The sequence below is a fragment of the Castor canadensis genome, chromosome 6 (assembly GCF_047511655.1).
Source record: "Castor canadensis chromosome 6, mCasCan1.hap1v2, whole genome shotgun sequence".
NCBI lineage: Eukaryota > Metazoa > Chordata > Mammalia > Rodentia > Castoridae > Castor > Castor canadensis.
In genome coordinates, this window is record NC_133391.1 from 131,173,294 (window position 1) to 131,196,123 (window position 22,830).

The window sequence follows — 22,830 nt, forward strand, 5'->3', positions numbered from 1 at the left end:
CTCTAGGTGGTAATATGTAATAAAATTGGAGTTATAGTTTAATTAATTTTGAGATTTTTTTTTTTACTTAGCAATAGGCTGTTATCTTTTCAGGTCAGTGATTGTAGATCTGCACTACTACTTAAAATAACTACTTAATATTTTGTCCTACACTTGTGTCCTTACGCATTTAAATAATTCATGCCATCCCAATGAACATTTAGATTCTCTTTAATTTTGTGCTGTTAAAGCTAATAATGTGAGGAATAATGTCATACATAAATTATGTGTATAATTACTATCTAATGATATGTCAAATAACCTGTAGATCATTAAATTCCTGTATGCAAAGCTTTCAATACTGATCTTACCCTCTCCTGTATATTTAGTACTTTATTGCTTTTTTCAGCAATGAGCCATGCAGTGAACGAGAAAAGTGCTTGGCTTTTATTTGCTTTGTCTCTTACTTTCACATTTTCAGACATTTCCATTTTTATTAGCACTTCTGTTTCAAAATTGACGGCAAAGGAACAGGAATTGAAATTCAAGCAGAAGAATTTTAGTACTTATCAACAATGTTGATTAAAGGTTGATGGATATGAAATAGTTGGATTATCTGAGGATTTCCAATACCTGGTTTCTTGTTTCAGAGAGTAATTAACAATTGCTTCATTTGATCAGTTTGACTGAGTGTCACCATGGAAGTCTTTGTCCCACAACCCCTGTGTCACCCCAGTGATAATTAAAATCATTTTTGTAGCCATTTGCTTTTGATTTGTATGCATATTTCTTGGTTTTATTTTCTCTTTTGTTTTAGTTTTCTCTCTTTCCAAGATATAAAATTATTAAAACAAACTTCAGTAACACCACTAAGTGATAGAAAGCTTTGGCTCATGCCTGCAATCCTAGTTACTCAGGAGGCAGAGATCAGGAGGAAGTTCCACGAACACCTATCCTGAAAAACCCTTCACAAAAATAGGGCTGGTGGAGTGGCTCAAGGTGAAGGCCCTGAGTTCAAACCCAGTACCTCAAAAGGGAGAGAGAGAGAGAGAGAGAAAGAGAAAGCTTGATAGCTCTACAACTGTTTGATATCTCTATCAAGATTTCAGCAAAAGGAAATAAGCTTGTCAATCAGAACTTTAGAGATTTTGGTTAGAAACAAAGAGATGATTTTCTTTTTCTTACTTTTTTTTTTTTTTTTTGGTGATGGGGAACAAAAGTCAGGGCCCCACACATGTTGGGCAAGCTCTCTACCACTGCACTACACACTCAGTCCCTACAGATGATTTTTTTTTTTTTTTGAGACAGAGTCTCCCTATATAACTCAGACTAAAGATGATTTCTTATTGAGGGAAATTTATTCAATATTGAAATGGGTAGCAGTATAGTGTGAGGAATTGTTACCTTTTACATCCTCAAACTTCAAAGGAATTTCAAGTGGGAATATTTTTTAAAAAACATAACAACTTTTGGGGGCTGATCAGGATTTGAACTCAGGGCCTTGTGCTTGCTAACAGGTACTCTATCACTCAAGCCATGCTCCCAGCCCTAAAATACTAACTTTCTTTATCTTCCTTTCTTTTCCTCCCTTCTCTCCTCTCCTCTCCTCTCCTCTCTCTCTTTCTTTCTTGGGTTTGAACTCGGGGTTACATACTTGCAAAGCAGGCACCTGACCTCTTGAGCCACACTTCCAGTCTAATACTGATTTCTGGAGGGAACTCATTTTGTGTGTTCTAAGTAGGACTGGCCCCACCTATTGCTTCCTTCATGGCCACTCCAGTTCCAAGTATAGACATGTGTACTGTACCTGCCTAATAGAAACACCCTATCACAGTGGCCACAATGTCAATTTGGAGGCATTTGACTCAAACAAGACCAATCTGAACTTTCTCTAGGTCATAATCAGATAGGCCATCAGAAAATCATTCTCTTTCTTCTAGGGCTACTAACATGGAAAGAATATAAATCTAGAATTTCCACTGGGAAAAAATCTGGAATTTCCATTCTGCCTATTACATAGTTCTTTTTTGGGGGTTGGGGTGTACATGGAGTTTAAAAGTATGGAACGCTTCACAAATTTGCATGTCATCCTAATCTTCTCTGTATCATTCCAAGCCTATTACATAGTTCTGAGTCACAAGCATGATCAGAGCCCTAACATCCTTTCAGTTCTTGGATCTAGTTCTCCACGATGTAGTGACCATCTCTGGAATTCACAGTGATGCAAATAAATTCCATTTAGCAGTTATTGTTTGAGTTGGTTTCTGACACTTTCATTCTAAGGAGTGCCTATGAACACAAGGCCTTTGTCCTATAAGGTGACTGATACTATGCAATGTTTTCTTTCCTCCATGATATCCAAAGTCAATTGAGGAAGGCCTTCTGCTGCTGGTAAAAGGAACTAGCCATCTGAAACAACCCATAAGGGAAGTGTAAGTGTCCTGGCGTTTTTCTCTCTTTTTGTGTCAGAGGCATGGTGAGCTGAAAGAACCAGCAAATTAACTTATTCTGTGTATAAATAAGTTTTCTCTTTAAAGCAGGATCTCTTTTGTGGAAAGTAAATTGAAAAGTAAGGAATTTATCTATCCAATTTTCCTCTGTCACCCGGGGCAGAGAAGCTCTTAGCAGAATGAAAGGGAATCAGAGAAAGATTCCATGAAGTCTCCATGTAGTTTACATTCTTTTCTACTGCACAGGATGGATTTAGCTAAACTTCTAGAAGTGTAAAATGAATAGGTGAAAAAAGACCATAACTCTGAGGGAAAAAGTTGGTGAATCAAAGCTTGAGAGAAAAGTAGAATTGGAATGACAAAATAAAATTGGAGATTAGAAAGAAAGAAAACTGAAGCCATAAAATAACCTTCCTTAGGATTTTCTGTGTTGTTTTTTGCTATGACTTCCATGTGGAAAATTTATTTACCAATGTCATTTATCCATCAAACATAATCATCTATAGCCTACTGTAACCTAGGAACCAGACTAAATGCAGAAAGTGCAACAGGGAATATAATACCTATGGTTCCATCTGTATTTATAAAGTTAAAGTTTGATTCTAGGAAGGAAAGAGAGAGGCCATATTAAACATCTGCTATGTTATTGTGGTAATATTCTGTCCACTACTCAACACCTGTGACAGTGAGCAAGGGGGTGCTGAATTCCCTCTTTCAGCTAGTGCCTAGACCTCTCCTCAAACCAATAGAGATGCTTTAAAAGAACAATTCAGAGAACTTGACATTTCTCCCTGGAGCTTGAAGGATGTATGACACTGCCTTTCACCTGAAATTCTCCAGGCTGTGGTGACCTACTTTTCTGACAACCAAGCTAAGTGAGGGGACTGTTTTGGGGTTAGAGGATGTAGGAGTTACTGGTGAACCAAATGTGAACTCAGGGAAGGGAGCTGGACTTTACCTAAGAAGACCACTTGGATGGGTGTGGCAATTCCAGAATAGAAGTGGGACACTGGGAACCCCTGGAAACCAGAGGCCAAGGGAAGAGCACACATAGTCAGATTTTTGTTTTCTTTTTTAGGCTGGGCACAGTAGTTTATGGCTGTAATCTCAGATACTCAGGAGGCAGAGATAGGGAAGATAGCAGTTTGAGGCCAGCCTGGGCAAAAATGTTGGCAAGACCCCATCTCGACCAATAAGCCAGGTGTGAAGTGTGTATATGTGGCTTCAGCTACGTGGGAGATTCAGGTAGATGGATCCAGGTCCAGGCTGGTCCCAGACAAAAATGAGGAAGCCTTCTGAAAAAATAAACTAAAAGCAAAAAGGGCTGGAGGTGGGACTCAAGTGGTAGTACGCTTGCCTAGCAACAGCAAAGTCCTAAATTAAATCTCAATCTCCCCACACTCCCCCCTCCAAAAAAAGGAGGAGGATTTGTTTTTTTGAGACAGGCTCTTGGTATGTAGCCTGTACTGATCTCAAACTCTTCATCCTTCTGCCTTTGCCTTCTGAGTGAGGGGATTACAGGTAGGTACCACCACACACAGCTCAAGAAAGTTTTTTGTTGCTGTAGTTTTTTTTTTGAGGAAATATGGTTTCAACTAAGGGCTTCATGCTTGCAAAGAAGGTGTTCTGCCATTCAAGCCACACCTCCAGTCAATTTTGGAGATAGGGTCTCCCCAACTAGTTGTCTGGGCTGGCCTCAAATCATAATCCTCTTGATGTCAGCTTCCCAAATAGCTAGAATTACAGACATGAGATACCAGCCCAAAAAAGGCTTTTAAAATGAGAAATTCTCCAAGTGGGAGAGAACCCAGACAAGCACACCATGGAAAAGAATCAGCATTTAGAATCTGTTCAATTTGGCGTGTACCAATACCAGATTGCAGCTGCGCAAACTGTTCTGTACCTTCTCTCTGCTCCCTCTGTCCACCTTCCCCCTCCTCCAATAAAATAAAGAGAGTCAAAACAACCTTGCAATTGGGAGAGTGGTTGGATTAGAAAATAGGGAAAAAAACTGACCATACCCTTTCCCCTATCAAAGCCTTAAAACCTGAAACAGAATCAGATGTGGGGTGGGACTGGAATTGGTGAGAGCGTGGGATATAGATTATTCCACTGAAGTGGCCTTATTGCCAGAGGGTGGCAGTAAAAATACTATGGTACATGCCCAAGACACTGTCCTGGGACAGACAGGAACCATTCTAGAGGGAGGTTTGAAATGCACAGGACCAGGAAGGAATGAAGTTGTTTTCTGTTTGCACCCTAAACAAGTCTACTTTATTAAACTATTAGAATGCCCTTCTCCATGACCTCATCTTCCAAATGGCCATTTTAAGATCAAGGCCACTTTCCTCTGCTAAAGCACAGGCTGCTTATGCAAATGTGTTTCTGTATACATGGAACCTAACCTGAATTTCATCCTAACCTGAATTTGGTCTCTTGATTCTTCTCCTCCTCCCTCCACCCCCTTTCCCACCTCTCTCCTCTTTTTTGTTTTTTATTTATTTACTTTTTTTGTTGAGATAGGATCTCATTATGTAGCCCGGGCTGGCCTTGAATTCAAGATCTTCCTGCCTCTATCTTCTGGGTACTGGGATTACAAATTTCCACTGCCATGCCAGCTTGAAAGGTTCTTACCCTAGGCCAGTGAGTCTCAGCTCTACAGCTCACCCCACACCTTTTTTTCCCCTCAGTACTGGGGCTTGAACTCAGGGCCTTCACCTTGAGCCACTCCACCAGCCCTTTATGTGATGGGTTTTTTTGAGATAGGGTCTCGAGGAGCTATTTGACCGGGTTGGCTCGAACAGTGAGCCTCTTGATCTCTGCTTCCTGAGTAGCAAGGATTACAGCTGTGAGCCACCACACTCGGCCCTACAGCCCCCAGTTTAATATTTTATGTTGTTTCCTTCACTACAATAAACAAATAGAAGTACTTGATAATAAAACACAACAGAGTTCAATGTGTAAATGCTTAGTCAGTTTCACAAGAATGCACAATTTGAAGTCATATAAGACATACTTAAACTGCTTTCACTGAAAAGCACTGACTCCTTAGGTGGGCACACAATTTAACAAAAACAGGAGAAAAGCTTGGCATCCCTGCATCTGTTTTTTCGTCTAAGCCATTCACCTTACAGTCACCTTGGAATCCAGGTAGGACAGGATTTATGGATAACACGGATAACACCTTTACAAAGAGGGATGGAGGAAACTGCCCCAAAGGAAGGGAACATCAGAGCCTCCACAGGACAAGAGAAAACAACTCTGGAACCCCTCCAAAAACAAGAGCTGAGATAATTGCCTGCTGGAACACAACTGTACTGGGACTGTTTAGTTATGCATACCTTTTGTGTCCTGTGCTAATTAGTTGTGTATTTAAAGCTAAAGCTCATTTGTGTTCCCCAGAAATGGCTGAAGATGGGATGGCTGCCTACTTTTCCTCTTCCCATGGCCTGTCCTGGGTTGTGTAATAAATTTGCTTTCTCTGCCCTTCACCACATCTCTTTATTTAACATATTTGTGGCAGTGGCTGGACTTGATATATGGCAACCTAGGAGTTTGGGTGTGGGGTCTGAAATTCTGGTTTCAGTCATACATCTGTACCCATAATCTGAATCATTGACTAAAAAAGCTACAAATACAAAAAAACAAGTGTATCATACTGACTTAAGTAAAATTAGATCACATGTTATTCATGGTTTTACTCTGCGTACTTCTGAATGTTTCTTGGCAAAGTTTCCCATAAAAGGAAGTACAGTCCTTCAGTTTATTCAGTAGCTACATTCTTAGAAAATTTAGTGTATGTTAAAGCCAAGCAAGAAATACTAAGTGTGAAATTTGGGTTCACTCAATGCTATATTTGTAATGAAACCACCTTTCACTAATTCCCAGATCCCTCTCCAGGAATGACCCCACCACTCAGCACTGGGTAGGTCTGTGGGGGGTGTGACCTTCCCACTTCTTCTTCTGGCCTTCTCAGCCCAGTCTGCCCCTCACTTATCTCTTTCCTCACTTTTGGGGGAATTTCTGGGCTGAGAGTGATAGAACAATAATGTCGCCATTTATAAATCGGCAGCCATTTTATCCTCAGACCTCACCTGAGAAACTTCCAAGGACAGCCCCGCCCTGAACAGAAGTTCCCGTGCTCTAAGGCAGCATGTACTAACTTCCTTAACCTCCCCCTTGTATAAAAGCCATGCCTGGCCCAGAATCACTGTTGTGCCATCTTTTCCCCGGCCAGCCTGGCAGTTTGGGCCTGCCATTAAACTTTGCTCTATGGACGTGAGACTTTTCTTGTGAGCTTTCTTTGTGAGCGGCATTTTTCCTAACAGAGTGTAACTACATTATATATATTTTAGAAATGCTAGTGAATTGAGGAGATCCTTAGATCTGATTATCTCAGGAGACCAAGTCTTAATTGAATTTGGGATGTTTTAAAGCTCTCAGTCACTCTCATACTCATTATTATAAAGGTTCTAGTCATTCTTTGATGGTGATTTTGTTTTCAGGGGAATCTTTCTCTACATCTGGGGACTTTTCTGAGGAAAATCCCAGAATCATGTTGACTAGCCCTGTTACAAATTTGAAGTCTCCAATTTCAGTTTTCAGGGACCCCTGCACTTTGCTTTTTTCTTTCTACCACTTGAGCCGTGCCTATGGTCCCTTTCTCCTTTTTTATTTTGAGACAGGGTTTCACTATGTGGCCCAGGCTTTCCTTGAACCTGAAACCTCCTGTCTCTATGTCCCAAGTGCTAGAACTCTGTGTACTTTTCTTGAGTCAGTTTCTCTATTTCCCTTGATCTTATCTTCCCCAACCCCTACCTCTTTCTTTAGGCCTTCTAATCAACCAATCATTCCCGCCAAAAAACTCAATTCCTACCCAAGATTGAGATAATCCTTCCATTTCTTTTCCTCAAAACAGCTTTCTATACAGCATGCACCCTTACACCCTGCTAAGGAGGAAAAATAAGAGAGTAAATATAATGTTATGTGAACAGATTTAGTGCGGAATCAGGGAAGGCCAAGCTAGCTGAGTCTGGTCTCTGGGATAGGCGGTTGGGAGAGAAGGAAAAATGATGTAGTATTTTGGAGTCCCAAAGTCTACAGACTGCCTCTGTCTTGTATGAGGACAGTGTTGCTGGTTGCCTGGTAGCATCCAGGCTTGAGAGCTGGGCAAACACTGGTGGGGGGAGGGGAGGGGTGGATAAAGGGCCTGGGAGTGGTCAGTTGCATTTGTGAGATTCCTGTCCCAGGAGCATAACTTTCAGCTGCTTCAGTTTCAAGGTAGGGGCCAAACCTCTGTTTCCTTTTAATGAAATTGAAACAGGAGTTTTGGGCCCAAGGCTCAAACTCCTGGGATTCCACATGCCAGGTTCAGCCACTCACTCCTAAATGCCAAATAAAGGCATGGTGAAGGCAGAGAAAGATTTATTACACGGCCTGGGGCATGCCTTGGGAAGAGATAGAGTAAGCACTCAGTCCATCTTCAGCCATCTTCCAGATATAGACATGAGTTATAGGTTGAAGTAGACAAAAGAACTGGGGGCAGGGGACAAAAGGTATGCATAGTTAAACAGTCCCAGTCACAGGTGTATTCCAGTTGACCAGAATCTCATTATCTCAAGTCTGAGGGTTCTGAGAAGGGTTCTGGAGAAGATATTGCTGTCATTACTTGAGGGGAGCAGTCTGATTCCTGTGAGTTGATTGCTCCTGCTCCAGGGTGCAGACTCATCATTATAGGTAACTGTCCTCATTTACAGGAGTGGTTGTCCTGTAAGGCTATGCTCTTTCTTGGGGGAAGTTGTAGTCCCTTGTTAGGAAGATGTTATCAGTTCTGTCGTGTTCCTGGAATCCAAAATGATCAAAATGTGACTCCAAAGAGAATGGCTTAGAGCAAAGACAGATACAAAATGAAGGCAGGAATGCCAAGCTTCTCCTGTTTTTAGTTAATTCGTGGGCCCAAGTAGGGAGTCCGAGCTTTTCGGCAAAAGCAGTTTAAGTACCTCTTGCAAAATCTCTTGTCATTTCCTCCATCTAGGAAAAAACCAGAGGTGTAGCATTAATCGCCTGAGAGGTCCACTTGGGTCAGAGGAAATAATCAAACTGACAGAAATATCTGTAGAGATAACTTTATTACTCATACAGTAAAGAAATAAATTTATACAATGTATGCTAATAAAAACATTAGCAATTTAAAAATAAAAAATTTTAAAAAGAAAAATTTACAAAAAATGTTCTGTCACTATAGTCTCAAAGACTTCATGAAGTGAATGAAATAAACATCTCTGCTAACTAGAATGGCAAAGTTCTGAATTAAAAGGGTGGCAGATAACATTATTGTGTTGTAATATTCTGATGGTCTTCAAATTTTAGCTTTCTGGGCCAAGTTTCCCTTTATGGTGTTTTTTTTTGTTTGTTTGTTTTTTCTGAGATAGGGTCTCCTTGAGCTATTTCCCTGGGCTTCAAACAGAGATTCTCCTGATCTCTGCCTCCTGAGTAGCTAGGATTGCAGGCATGAGCCACAGGTGCCCATTTTCCCTTTATTTTGGAGGACTTTTTTTTTTTTTTCAGTAATGGGGTTTGAACTCAAAGCTTTCTGCTTGGTAGGCAGGTGTTCTACCACTTGTGCCATGCCTCCAGCACTTGAAGGACTTGATATCTCTTTTTTCTCCCCATGTAGTATATTTAGTAAGCTTATAATGGGGCTATTGATTTAGACTGAGCTCCTGCACTAGGCTTAATAGACCAAACCAACTAGGCTTAATAGGCCAAAGCAAAATGGTGTCACCCATGTAAAGTTCCATGACACTAAGCTGAAACTAAATAGTTCATCTGACCTTCTAAGAATCAGGAGAAAGGGAGACCAGCCAAATCCCCTAACTGGCCGGTTTTAGCATGAAGGAAGTCCCCTCTGCTTTAACCTTTGGAAGGAAAGTAACTTTGAAAAGGCCAGTCTGTTTCTACTTTTGTTATCACTTTTCTGCCTATGCCACCAACCTCCTCTGCTCAGAACAGAGGAATACTCATTCTCTTTTTAAAACGTGGTATTGCCTCATTCTAGAATTGCAAACAAAAGTCAACTAGATCTTCAAACCAAATTTGTTGCAATTTTGTCTTTGTGTGTGTGTGTGTGGTTCTTGGGATTGAACCAGGGCCTATGCATGTTAGGCAAATGCTCTATCACTGAATAACATCCCTGCCTCTTTTAATATTACTAAATGGCTGGGCACCTGTTGCTCACGCTTGTAATCCTAGCTACTCAGGAGGCAGAGATCAGGAGGATCTCAGATCAAAGCCAGCCTGGACAAATAGTTCCTTAAGATCCTATCTCAAAAAACCCTTCACAAAAATAGGGCTGGTGGGGTGGCCCAAGATGAAGGCCCCAAGTTCAAGCCAGAGTACCCCACCAAAAAAAAAAAAAGAGAAAAAGAAAAATTACTAAATGTGTAAAAGGTAAAATAGTATTTTCTCAAACCTAGCTATTCTAAAGACTAAGTCATGCCAGTAGGTGATAATTTTAAAAGATGATGAAGATATCTTTGCTCTGAAAATACTGCTCTCAGTACTGTACATATGTTAATTTACTTAACCTCAACACCAAAGTGAAAGGAATGTTACCATCATTTCTGTCTCATGTGGTTGAGGAAATGCAGGTCTAGCGTGTAAGGGACTGGCCAACCGTCATGTGGCTGGCGTGGTGGGAGTGGAGTTATTAACCAGAACTGTCCAACATCAGAGTCTATGTGTTTAACCACTGTCCTCTACTGACGTCCCATGGGAAGAAATCTGAGAACCCCAGCCCCACTCCTCTGCCCTTTCTCCAGTAGAATTCAAGGGAATGTATCGGTTACCTATTTCCTCATAACTAACCATGCCAAAACTCAGTGGCTTTAAGTAACAAGATACAGGTCTGAGTGAGCTTTCTGTCTTCTTCAGAGTCATAAACCTCCGTTGGAAAGGGGATTTATGGTGATTTTATTTGTGGTCTCTCTCCTGGTAGCAGAAGATGCTCTAGGGAAGATGATGGCAGTCCTCCGTTCTGAGAAGTTTTTGCCTTTAGCCAAATAAGCAGGCACCAAGAAGGCTTCTTTCTGCATCTGTGAAGTATCAAATGTCTTCAACTTCAAATCTTTATGCCAATTCTGAGTCCCTGCACATAATATAGAATATTTCCTTCATCTCAGAGTTTGCCACTGTTCTGACTTCCAGTACCCTAGAGTAGTTTTGCCTACTCACCTTTTCTATAACTGTATATTAAATAGAGTCAAACAATGTGTATATATATTTTTTGAGATAGGGTCTCACTATGTAGCTTAGGCTGGCCTTGAACTTGGGATCCTCCTACCTCAGCCTCCTGAGTGCTGGGATTCCAAGTATATGCCACCATGCCTAGCTCAAATGGTGTGTGTTTTTATGTATCTGCCTATTTTTTGGGGAGGTGGGGGGTGGGGGGGTGAAGGGAAGGTGGTACTAGGGTTTGAACTTAGGGTAGCAGTTGAGCCACAGCCCAGCCCTGCATAATGTTTTAGAGATTCATTCATGTTGTTGAGGTGTTCTTTTCTTAATTGTTGCTGGCATTTCAGTATCGGAGTGTATCAGAACTTGTTTCTCTTTTTTTTTTGTTAGAACTTGTTTCTCTGTTCAAGTCTTAGTGGACATTCGAGATGTTTCTAGTTTGGGACTATCATAAATTGACTGCTATCAATATTCTTTTACAAGACTATTGCAAAAGAATTTTTTTTTTTTTTGGTGGGACTGGAGTTTGAACTCTGGGCTTCTCTCGAAAACCAGGCACTATACCACTTGAGCCACACCTCCAGTCCATTTGGCTTTGGTTACTTTGGAGATAGGCTCTCAAGCACTATATGCCTGGGTAGCCACGAACTGTGATCCTCCTGATGTCAGCCTTCCAAGTAGCTAGGATTACAGGTGTGAGCCACCTGTGTCCAGCTTTTCCCAAGTCTTTATGTGTCCATATGTTTTCATTTGTCTTGAGTAAATATTTGGGAGTCAAAAAGCTGGATCGTAGAGTAGCATGCACATTACTTTAACAGAAAATGCCACAGACATGTCCAAAGTAGCTATGAGACTGTACACTCTACCAGCAACGTATGAGCATTCTCTTTTGTTTTGCTTCCTCCTTTTTTCTTTATTCTCTCCACCTGACTTTCCCACCTGAGTAAATTTCCATATACTCGAGAGGGGAGCACTTAATTTAGGAACCAACTATGTTCTTGGCTTTAGAATAATAAAAATTGAAGACTCTAAGCAATTTAATTCTTAGTAATATCTCAAAGAAAGGGTGTGTGTGTGTGTGTGTATGTGTGTAGAGGAAATGTGTGTTAGAAATGAAGCACAGAATGGATGTGGGGGGATAACATAGCTCAAACACCACCACAGTTTATTGTGGAAAAGTGTCCTGTGGAGGGGGATCCCAGCAAGAGAGTTGGAGCCCCCACCCACTTACAGATTGGGGGTAGATAAAGATGGTTGGTGGAGGAGTCCCAGGAAGGTCACTGGGTGGGAAAAACCCTCAGTGGCCCTCTGACCTTCCCAAGATAATGGTTTAAGGGGTCATTCTTTCTAGGCCAGGTGGGGAGTTTCTAGTAAATGGCTAAAGGTGGATGTCTATTTTTCTTTACGGCTGGGTGCAGAGTTTTCAATAAGTCACCTTCAAGAGGGAGGGGGTCCAGTTCTAACATGGTTTCCTTTTGTTTGTCCTAACAGTGTGTTTTTTATGTTCTTAAAATGATTAATGGAGCTGATTTACAAACTGGGAACTTTACAAAATGTATACACCTACTCTTCATATTTCGATCAAAGATTTAAAAATCAGACATCTCAGTATAACATGAGAAGTTATTTTTTTTAAATGTGGGGGGAAGCCAGGTGCCAGTGGCTCATGCCTGTAATCCTAGCTACTCAGGAGACAGAGATCAGGAGGACTGAAGTTCAAAGCCAGCGTGTGCAAATAGTTCTCAAAAAAATCCATCACAAAAAAGGGCTGGTAGAGTAGCTCAAAGTGTAGGCCCTGAGTTCAAACCTCAGTACAGAAAAAACAAAACAAAACAAAACAAAAATTGGTGGGGGGGTAGCTGGTTCAAGGGGCTCTTGCCTATAATCATAGTTAGTTGGAAGGCTGAAATCAGGAAGATCACAGTTTGAGGCCACCCCAGGCAAATAGTTCACAAGACCTCATCTCCAAAATAGCCAGAGCAAAATGGGCTGGAGATGTGACTCAAGTGGTAGAGCACCTGCTTTGCAAGTATGAAGCCCTTAAATCAAATCCCAGTCCCACCAAAAAGAAACACCTTTGAGGGGATGTAGCTCAGTGGTAGAGTTGCTTGCCTAGCATGTGGTAAACCCTGGGTTCTATCTCTAGCACTGGAAAAAAAATTTTTGTTTTGCTTTTGTGGCACTGGGGTTTGAACTCAGGGCCTCACTTTTGCTAAGCAGGTACTCTACCACTTGAGTCACTCCACCAGCTGGAAAAAATTTTTTAAAATAATTTTGAGATAATTGTTAGTGGTTATGGCATTCAACCTACAATGTGACATTTTAACTTTAATTTTACTTTTGTAATGCTGGGAATTGAACCCTGGGTCTCATGCATGCTAGGCAAGCACTCTTGTATTGAGTCACATCCCCACCCTACATGTGACATTTCTAGATGAGATAATTTAACAGATAGCACTAGATAATGTTATCTCTGTTTTTTTGTTTTTCTGTTTTTGCAGTACTGGGGCTTGAACTCAGGGCCTTACCTTGAGCCACTTCACCAGCCCTATTTTTGTGAAGGGTTTTTTGAGATAGGGTCTTGCAAACTATTAGCCCGGGCTGGCTTCGAACCTTGATCTTCCTGATCTCTGCCTCTCTGCTAAGATTACAGGCATGAGCCACAGGCGCCCAGCATAAACAATTCTTGTCTCAGTATGCTGAGTGCTGGGATCATAGGTATGTACCACCATGCAGCTTATTTTTCATCTTATAAATGCTGTAGCTATTTTACCAACAAGAAAGATATGGGGTGGCGGTGTAGGGAGAGAAAGGTTGAGGACTCTCAGATAATAAAATTTTAAGTGAATTCAACAAAAAAAACAGACAATAGCTAGGCATGATGGCACATGCCTATAATCCCAGAATTACAGAGAGTGAGGCAAGGGGATTACAAATTCAAGGCCAGTCTGGGCTAAATAGTAAGACCTGGTCTCAAAAGAAACCTTAAAAAAAAAGATAAGAAATAGGACATATGGTAAAATGGCATTTTTTGCTATGATCTCATGGCAGCACTGGAAGAAAGTGAAAAGGCACAGATGCGGCTAGCCTACCTGTCCCATCTCACAGGGACCCTGGGATTTAAAGGGTTGCTGGTCAACAGGAATGGGTGGCTTGGGGACCTGATCCCAGAAGAGGGCAGCCAAGAGCTACATGAAGTATTGAGGTGCTCTTCAAGGATGATTATAGAAGGGTTTCTTGTTCATTATGGAAAATTCTAGAGAAAGGTGAAACCAGTTTGAAGCCTGATGAACTTAAACTTGTCTAGACTAGGATGAAAATTACTAGAGGAAGCTTGGTAAGTATCCAGTTACCCCAGTGTGAGATTCAGGAAAAACTGGATGCTGCCAGCAAGGGTCAAAGTCAAGGATGAGAAATGACACAAAATCAAGGACAATAAAAGGAACATAGTGACTGGTAAGCTTTTCCTACTTAAAAAATTCATATTTTCCCTTGTTTTGGATGATGTTCACACCATATTGCCCTCTCTTTTATTTTTCCTTTAAAATTTTTTCATGATCATTATGACACATAGAAAAATTACAGCAAAGGTGTACTCTCATGATGAGTTTGAGGGGACTGAGAACTAGAAGCCAGAGGAAGTTACGATATACTATTATACCATGGCTTAAGCCTCCCTTGGAGTATGTTTGGGAGTAAGGACTAATGATTAAGAACCATGCAGATGTTAACTATTATGAGATCAAGAAAGGATTGTGTTGAATGTAGTTTACTTACTGTGGGAAGTCCAACAAACCCTGAGGAAGACTTGTTTTTTTGGTGGAACTTAGGGCCTCATGCTTGCAAAGCAGGACCTCTACTGCTTGATCCACTCCACTACCCCTTTTTGTGTAAGGTTTTTTTTTTTTTTTTTTTTTTTTTCTGAAATAGGGTCTCCTGAAATATTTGCCCAGGCTGGTCTCAATCTGCAATCCTCAGCTCCCCAAGTAGCTAGGATTACTGGTGCGAGCCAATAGCATCTGGCTTCAGAAGACTTCTGTGAGTCTCTAAGGGAGGAGGCCGGCACTGGGTAGGTGCCCATTCTCGTGGTCATCCTTAGATTGTTAGAGGAATCCTCTTGTGCCTTATAAATGTGATCTATTTCCTCCTCTTTGTTCTTCTTCCTTTACCTCTTTTGCTTCCTCCTTCCTTTCCTTGTTACTATTATGATCTCTGGCTTTGAGTTCCAGCTTCCACTGAGCATGATCATTTAATAGATTGTCTCCCTCTTTTTGACACAGACTGTCCCATTATGCACCATTCAAATCCATTGGTTAATTCTATTCCCTGTCTCAATTAATAACATCCTCACAAAACCCCAACACTCACCCCCACACACATAGTTGTGTGTATCTGTAAACATGGGGTGTTTCATTTTATTTTTTCAACCAGACTTCAGTGAAAATCCAGGAAGATGAATGGGGTCTGGATATTTACAGCTCAATAATATGAACTCCTTCTATTTAAATATGAAGCACTTCTTAAAATGTTCCATTGGCTTCCCATATGGGGGAAGCCTTCCATGTAGCCTTTCTATATAGGGGCTCAATATCACAGTAGCTAGCTTGTTTCTCTGCCTCTCTTCTGGTTTTCGTATCACCTCAGTATCCTTTCCTTCCTGGATTCCAACCCTCAAATGTAAATTCTTGTTCTTTATGTATAATAGAGCACTTCTCACTGGTGTCTCCTTCCAAGCTGAAGTCCATACCCACTTTTGCATATTCAAACTCATTCAAATGTTCAACAGGACAAAAAGGGGTTTATTTATTCATTTTTGGTTGTTCTGGGAACCAAGCCTTGCACATGCTAGGCAAGCACTCTGGCACTGAACTACATCCCCAGCCCTTGATTTTTTGAGACAGGGTCTCAGGATATAGCCTAGCCTGGCCTTGACCTTGCTATATAATGAAGGCAGTTTGTAGGGAATGAGGCACACTTGAATTCTCTCTTGAGTAAGTCTAGGGAAAGGAAAAGTGTGTTAGTTAGCTTCTGTCCCTATGATAAAATACCTGAGATAACTTATGAAGAGGAAAAGTTTATTTTGGGTCACAGTGTCAGAGGTTTCAGTCCAAGGTCACTTGGCCCCATCTCTTTGGGCCAGTTGTGGCATGGTATGTAATGGTGGGAACACATAACAGAGGAGGCTTGTACATGGAAACAAAGAGAGAGGGAGGAGGTAGCAGAGGTCCCAGTATTCATTTCAATGGCACACCTCCAATGACAAAATTTAACTTCCTAATGGTTTTATCACCTCCCAAAAGGATCAAGATTGATGACCAAGCATTTGGCACCTGGGCCTTTGGAGAATATTTAGCATCCAAATCATAATGAAGGGTAGAGGCACACCTCTCCAAAATGAAGTGAATGGGTAAGATAATGAACCAACTCCCTACAATAACTAGAGTCCCCAGCAAAGCTCCCAGGGATTTCTGGCACCTGTGCTGTGGGGCATGAACAAAGGGCAGGGAAGAAACCTCAAACTTAAAAAAGTCTATGTGAAAGAATTTAATTAAACATCTTATCTGCTTGATGGATCAAGACAGTGTCCTGACGGACACACAAGATATAATTAATGATTTTTCTATACTTAGGGGAAACAAGTATAACTTAAAAACATATTGCTTTTTATTGTTCTTAAAGAAGTCTCACTAGTGTTTTGTGTCTCTTTCCATAAAATAAATTGTATCTATTGCAAAAATGAAAAAGAAAATGTAAAGCTGGGTGTGGTGGCATTGCATGTCATTCCAGCATTTGGGAAGTAGAGGCAGGAGGAGCGTGTGTTCAAAAGCCTGGGCTACAAAGCAAGGCCCTGTCAAAAAAAAAGAATGAGAGAGGGGGAATGCTAGATAGTCATGGAATGTGTAGCATATATCATTTATGTACCTTAAAACACACAGAAATGTAATATAAAACTACATATGTCCCAAGGATATATGTACACACACACACACACACACACACACACACACACACACACACACACACATTTTTTGATGGGCTTGAGGTTTGAGCCCAGGGCTTCACGTTTGCAAAGTAGGTGCTGTACCACTTGAGCCACACCTTCAGTCCATTTTGCTCTGGTTATTTTGGAGATGGGGTCGTACAAACCATTTGCCCAGACTGGTCTCAAACTGAGATCCTCCTGATCTCAGCCTCTCAAGTAGCTAGGATTACAGGCATGAGCCACTGGTGCCTGGCTCATATGCATAAATTTTATAACTGATATCAAACACATTACACCAGGGAGAAGAAATTAGGATTAAGTGTGGAGGTGTTCTTAATGCAGAGCACAGCAGTTCTCACTGGTGTCTACTTTGAAAGAAACTAAAATAAAAATTTTTAAATGAATTTATAATAGGTTTTATATAGCTGACTAGATATTAAGCCATGAATTGACAAAACTGACAGATGTCATTAACTAAGTTTTCTACAGCTAAGGTCTAACATGAAAGAAAGACCAAATAAATTTGAAAACATATGCTTACTTCCTTATGCATGGCATTCCACAGTCCACAGTAACCTCCTTGAAAATATGATAAAAGTGATGGATACATTGAAAACGCTGTAAGAATATACTTAAGGTGGGGGGTAGGGGGAGGTGACCCAAACAATGTGTACACATGTGAGTAAATGTAAAAACAATGAAATAAAAAAATATATACTTAAGGAAAGATTGTATTACTGGATATTTAAAGGTGATGAGAACTAAGGGGTTCTGGAGGGGAAAAAAGACATATTTCTAAATCAATTTATAACTTAACATCATTTCAATCAGAACACCAATCTGATTTTTCTTAAAACTAGATAAGATTGATAAGAAGTTCATGAAATATAAAGTTCTCTAAATAGGTTAAGGTGTCAAAGAATAGCTTTAAAAAGCAGAGCAAAGGGGAAACAGCAGGTTTTAAGATTATACCATAATAGAACAAATGAGTACATTCATGGAACTAAATAGGAACTTCAGACATAGATTCTTATTATACACAATCTTTTAATATGTAACAAAAAAGACACTAGAAAGCAAAGTCAAAAGAATGATTTAATGAATCCTGAGACAACTAGTTGACAATCTAGAAGAAATTAACCTAGAATTTGTTGGGATTTTTTTTGGTGGTACTGGGGTTTGGATTCAGCACTTTCTGGGAAGGCCTCTATTGCTTGAGCCGTGACTCCAGCCAGGAAATTAACTTAGAACCATATGTTTTATACATATATACCAAAATAAGTCTGAAGAATAATTTCATTTTTTTAAAAAATGAACTCTTCTAAGCTTTTTACATTTGTTTTATAACAACTCTGTGAGATAAGTATACTTATTACTCTTATTTTATAGATGAAAAAATTGAGGCAAAGAAAATTTAAGAAACTTGTCCACCATCAAACAATTGGTATGTGGCAGAGTCAGGATTTGAATTAAAGCAACATACTACCAGAAATGTGCTTTTATCCAATGCCTTAGGAAGAGTTCACTGTCAGAAAGGCACTGTATTTTGCACTCACATGCATTATCTCATAAACTCCTTAACTGTCTGCAAAGAGAGCAGCCAGAAATCCTCACCTCCCTGTGTGCACATGCTACTCCCCCTACCAAAAGGTGGAGTTTATTTCGCTTTTTCTTGAGCTGGGCTAACTTTATGACCTGTCTGTTGTGGATTTTGGGAGACTTGGGAAAAAGGAGAGAGGGAAAGAGTAAAGATTTATTAGGATACCATTAAAAGAGGAGAAAATGGCGGGCAGCTAGGCAAAGGAACATAGCAGCCCAAGAGCGTTGAGAGTGAGTTTTATACTTTTGGTTAGGCTACTTTTGACTGGCTGTCTCCCTTTTTGGACCTCATGGTTTGAATTTACCATGTACAGGAATACCTCCTGAGCTCGGCCTCCTTCCTCATTCCACCTCGCTCTACCATGCTTCGTTAAGAGGTGGACTGTCCTCCACAATGCTCTTAAAAAAAAGAAAAAGAAAAGAAAAAAAGCTCTATGAAGGAAAGAGTTTCATTTAACTCACAGTTTTAGAGCCTGACAGTCTAAACAGCATGGTCCAGGTTCAGGAAAGTACTCCCCATTAGCTTGGTCACCTCATGGTGGATTGCAATGGTGGATCTCAATGGTGACCACAGTGGTGGGGAAAAGTAATCTGTTTGCCAGACAGGAAGTCAGGGAGCTATGCCCTTTAACCAACAGAATATAGCAGAGGTAATGTGTGAATTCCAAAGCTCCACTTTGAACCTGAACTGCTGTGTAAGCAGTCTAGTTACCCTGCTGGAGAAACCAGTTCGAAAGGAAGGCCACCCCAGCCAACTCCCAGGCATTTTAGCATCCCCAGGATTATCCAGCCTCAGCAGGGTCTGCACATGGCTGAAATTACCAGAGTAACTTCAAGATGAGCAGAACTGCTCAGCTGAAACCAGCCCAGAATGCAGAATTGTGTATAAATAAGTAGTTATTTTGAGTCACTACGTTTTGGGATAGTTTGTCATATTGCTATAGGGTTGCATAGTCTCTGATCAGAAGATTTCCACATTCTCTGCGTCTAGTATGGAGGCGTTCAAGCAAGACACATAGTTATGGAAAGGGAGGTAACAGAGTTTACTAAAGGGAAGGGGAAAGCATTACAAAAGCAATGGTGGCTCCATTCAATGAGACATTTTTGGTCAAATTTAAGCAACAAAGATTTAAAAGAAGTGGCTGTTAGGCTGGGCTTACCTGGACCCATTATTAAGTCTAATTTTGTCTGTCCCATAGAGGATGTCCTGGAATTTTTTAAATGCTACAAAATGTCAACAAACAACAGTTAAAACTTTTATAAGGAAAGTACAAAACACCACCAATACTTAGAATGTGTGACTCAGTTGACAGATAAGCACTTGTCAGAATCATTTCTCATGGGCTTGTCTGTAAATGCTCCAGAAGGATCAGAACTGCAATGACAAAATAAGCATGGCCAACCTTCTGAAAAACAGTTTAGCAATTGACAGAACAGTCTAATTACTTCCATTGTGTACACCATCACTAAACCTTTTTATTATTACAATTAGGAACACATGCATAAACTTAAGAAAAGCTAACAGTTTTAATTTGGCAGACACCAGCTTGGTACAGCATCCTTTTACAACTTTGCATTTTCGAAGGCTTGTCTACTTGGAGAACACATACATCTAACATATAAAGGAGCCAATAACAGCATCAGTTTAAACCTTGAGTTTTTAGTTAGATAAGGCAACAGGTAGACAGTAATGACAAAATTAAACCCCAGATTTCCTACCAGTTAAGGGATGGCAGTGTCAGCAATCCCAAATAGCCCTTGTTTTTAACTGCTTAATTGCATAGCATATATATATAACAATGTTTACCTTAGCCAAGACAAATGGATGTCAGGCCTAAATGGCAGGTCTCTTAGCACTGACCATAAATAATAGAAATGTCAAAGGCCGTTTTTATATGTAGGAGGTTTAGCTATACCGTGCCTTATATAAAAGAGATCTATAGCTGTCTACTTTACACATACCAAACTTTTATCCTTTCAACTCTGTAAATGTTTGTACACCTTTAGATAGCTTAAATATATACTTCATATATCTTTAGTCACAGACACATATAAGGAATTAGCTGTATTAGAACCATTTAAAAGAGCTTTTACTTAGTTCAAACTCAGTTTCCTCAGTAGTCAAAATCTGACAAAAATCAATATTGAATACAAGCAGTTATTGATGAGTAGAAAACCTGATGGCTAAGAGTTATTGTTTGGATGTTGATAAGTTATCACATCTTGGACTGCTGATGTTAATTAACAGCATATAGCAGTGGTTTGCTGACCTGTAGGCAGCTCCTGCAGACCCCCAAAATAATAGGCTCAGCCATTGAGAGTTGATGACACACAACCCAGTGTTTTAGGATTAATCATCTCCTTTTTTATTTTACAGACCCCAATAAAATCTTGAGGTCCCAGGACCTCAGTGAGCACCCCCTTCAACTATGCCCATCTTTACCAGGATTTATCCCTGATTTACCTCTATTTGGTTTTTTTTTTCTATTAGGTTTTATATAATTAATTATTTTTATCCCTGTCAGTTACCTAGATAAACAAAAACTCTTATCTTAGATATACATTAAATTTCGGCCTTAGATTTACCTGTAGAAAATTCTTTAGGTAAATTTTGAAGTATAGTCAACTTAATCACACATATAAACAAATGCTAAGCTTTAAGACCTTGTAATTTGCATCTTGAAACAACCTCTACAAAATCCTGAATTTAAGTAATTTTCTTATAAAATAAAATATGCTTAGTAAGTTTATACTTTAAAAGTAGACCCAGGAAGAAAAGCAATCTTAAACTATTTTTTATACAATAGCAATCTATAAAAACAAATTTGTTAATAAACCTAATTATAAAAGAGAGTTGAACACAAATTATACTTATGACAGAATGAAACAGATTAAGGTTACTGTCCATAAAGTTTTTTTTGGCAGTACTGGGGTTTGAACTCAGGACCTATACTTTGAGCCACTCCACTAGCCCTTTTTGTAATTTTTTTTGTTGTTGTTTTCCAAAATAGGGTCTCGCAAACTATTTGCCTAAACTGGCTTCAAACCACAGTCCTGGTCTCTGCCTCCTGAGTAGCTAGGATTATAGGTGTGAGCCACCAGTGACTGGCTCCTTAAATTTTTAGTCCTAAAGCTGAGGATAAGTTTTGAATGTCTGCATCTTAGTTAGAACTGGTTGGGATAAAAACTTTAGATACTGTTTAGAAGAGACAACAATTTTTACACATTAATTTTAAAATAGTAATTTAAGAACCATCCTAAAGATATTTACATATACACAGAGATGTTTTAACTTAGGCATACCAAAAGGTTAATTTAAGCATACATAGATAAGTTCAAAAATGTAAAAATTCAATTTAGTGGACACAAATATGTTGTTCAGTTATTTTTAGGAGACATAGATTAATAGACATATACAAAATACATACAATGCCACAAAAACAATTGCATTAATTCAGAGTTCACTCTTAAAAAAAAAAACAACAAACCATCCTTTTGCCATTATTCTTAGTAGCAGATTAGTTACCTAGGTTCTTTCTAGAAGGCAAAATAGACTTAGCACTTTTTATTCTTAGTTAGTTTACAAAAGATCTCTAACACAAACAGCCTAGTTTCTCTGTATAAAACTTATTAGTATCCAATCCCAGGTTAATTACAATTTTTCTTAGGCTAGCAGGATGGTGCTGACCACGTGTCTCCCATTCATAGGGAATGGCAAGATGGCACTAACCATGTGTCTGCTATCCTGACATAACTACAAAGATAGCCACCATGGGGTTGGGCTGCTTGAAGAAGGTGTGGTGGCTTCATCATGGCAGCAGCATTTCCTGTGACCACATGGTCTTTCCAAAAGGGCTTTCAAGTGAAACATAAAGCCATATTACACGCAACATACATGCCCAAACCAGCTCATGCATGTTCCCCCTTAGAGAGACAGATATCACTCTTGTAGTAGGGATTACTTTTTATTTGGGGTCTCTCTATAAAGGGAAAGGTTTTGATATAAAGCCATATAGATTAGACATAAGGCACCTCAGACCATCTTTTCTTATCTCTTGCAGTCAGGCTACACTACAATCAAAGAAGCTTTTTCCCATAAGATGGAAGGGGACAGGAGTGGAGGGTGTTGCCCTGCAGGTGTGGAACTTCCACAAACCCTCAGGGTTTCCCCTTCTTGGGTTTATGGAAGTAATGGAGTTCAAATCATCTCTTCTAATTTAACTCCAGCTAGACGTCTTTACCTGTGGCTCAGATATATTGAACTCTTCCTCTGTCTGACTTCCCCAGGGGACCATGTTTTATCCCTGCATGAGAGGTTCGGGAGTGTAGTACTGAATTCATAGTCCAAAGTGCTGACCCAACTATCATCCTGCTGAAGAAAAAAGGACAGAAAAATGTGCCAAATGCCCAAAGCAAACAAAGGGGGAATTCAGCTTTCCCAGAGTCATTTAATTGGACTCAGAGAGGGGTCCTCACATCTGGAGAGACTGGGAAGTTGGGAGGGAAGCAGCTAAGGGGGGTTAGGTGCAAGGCTGCTAGTGCAGCCTTCATGTGCTGGTTTAGCTGCTGTGAGGTCCTGAGGGAGGG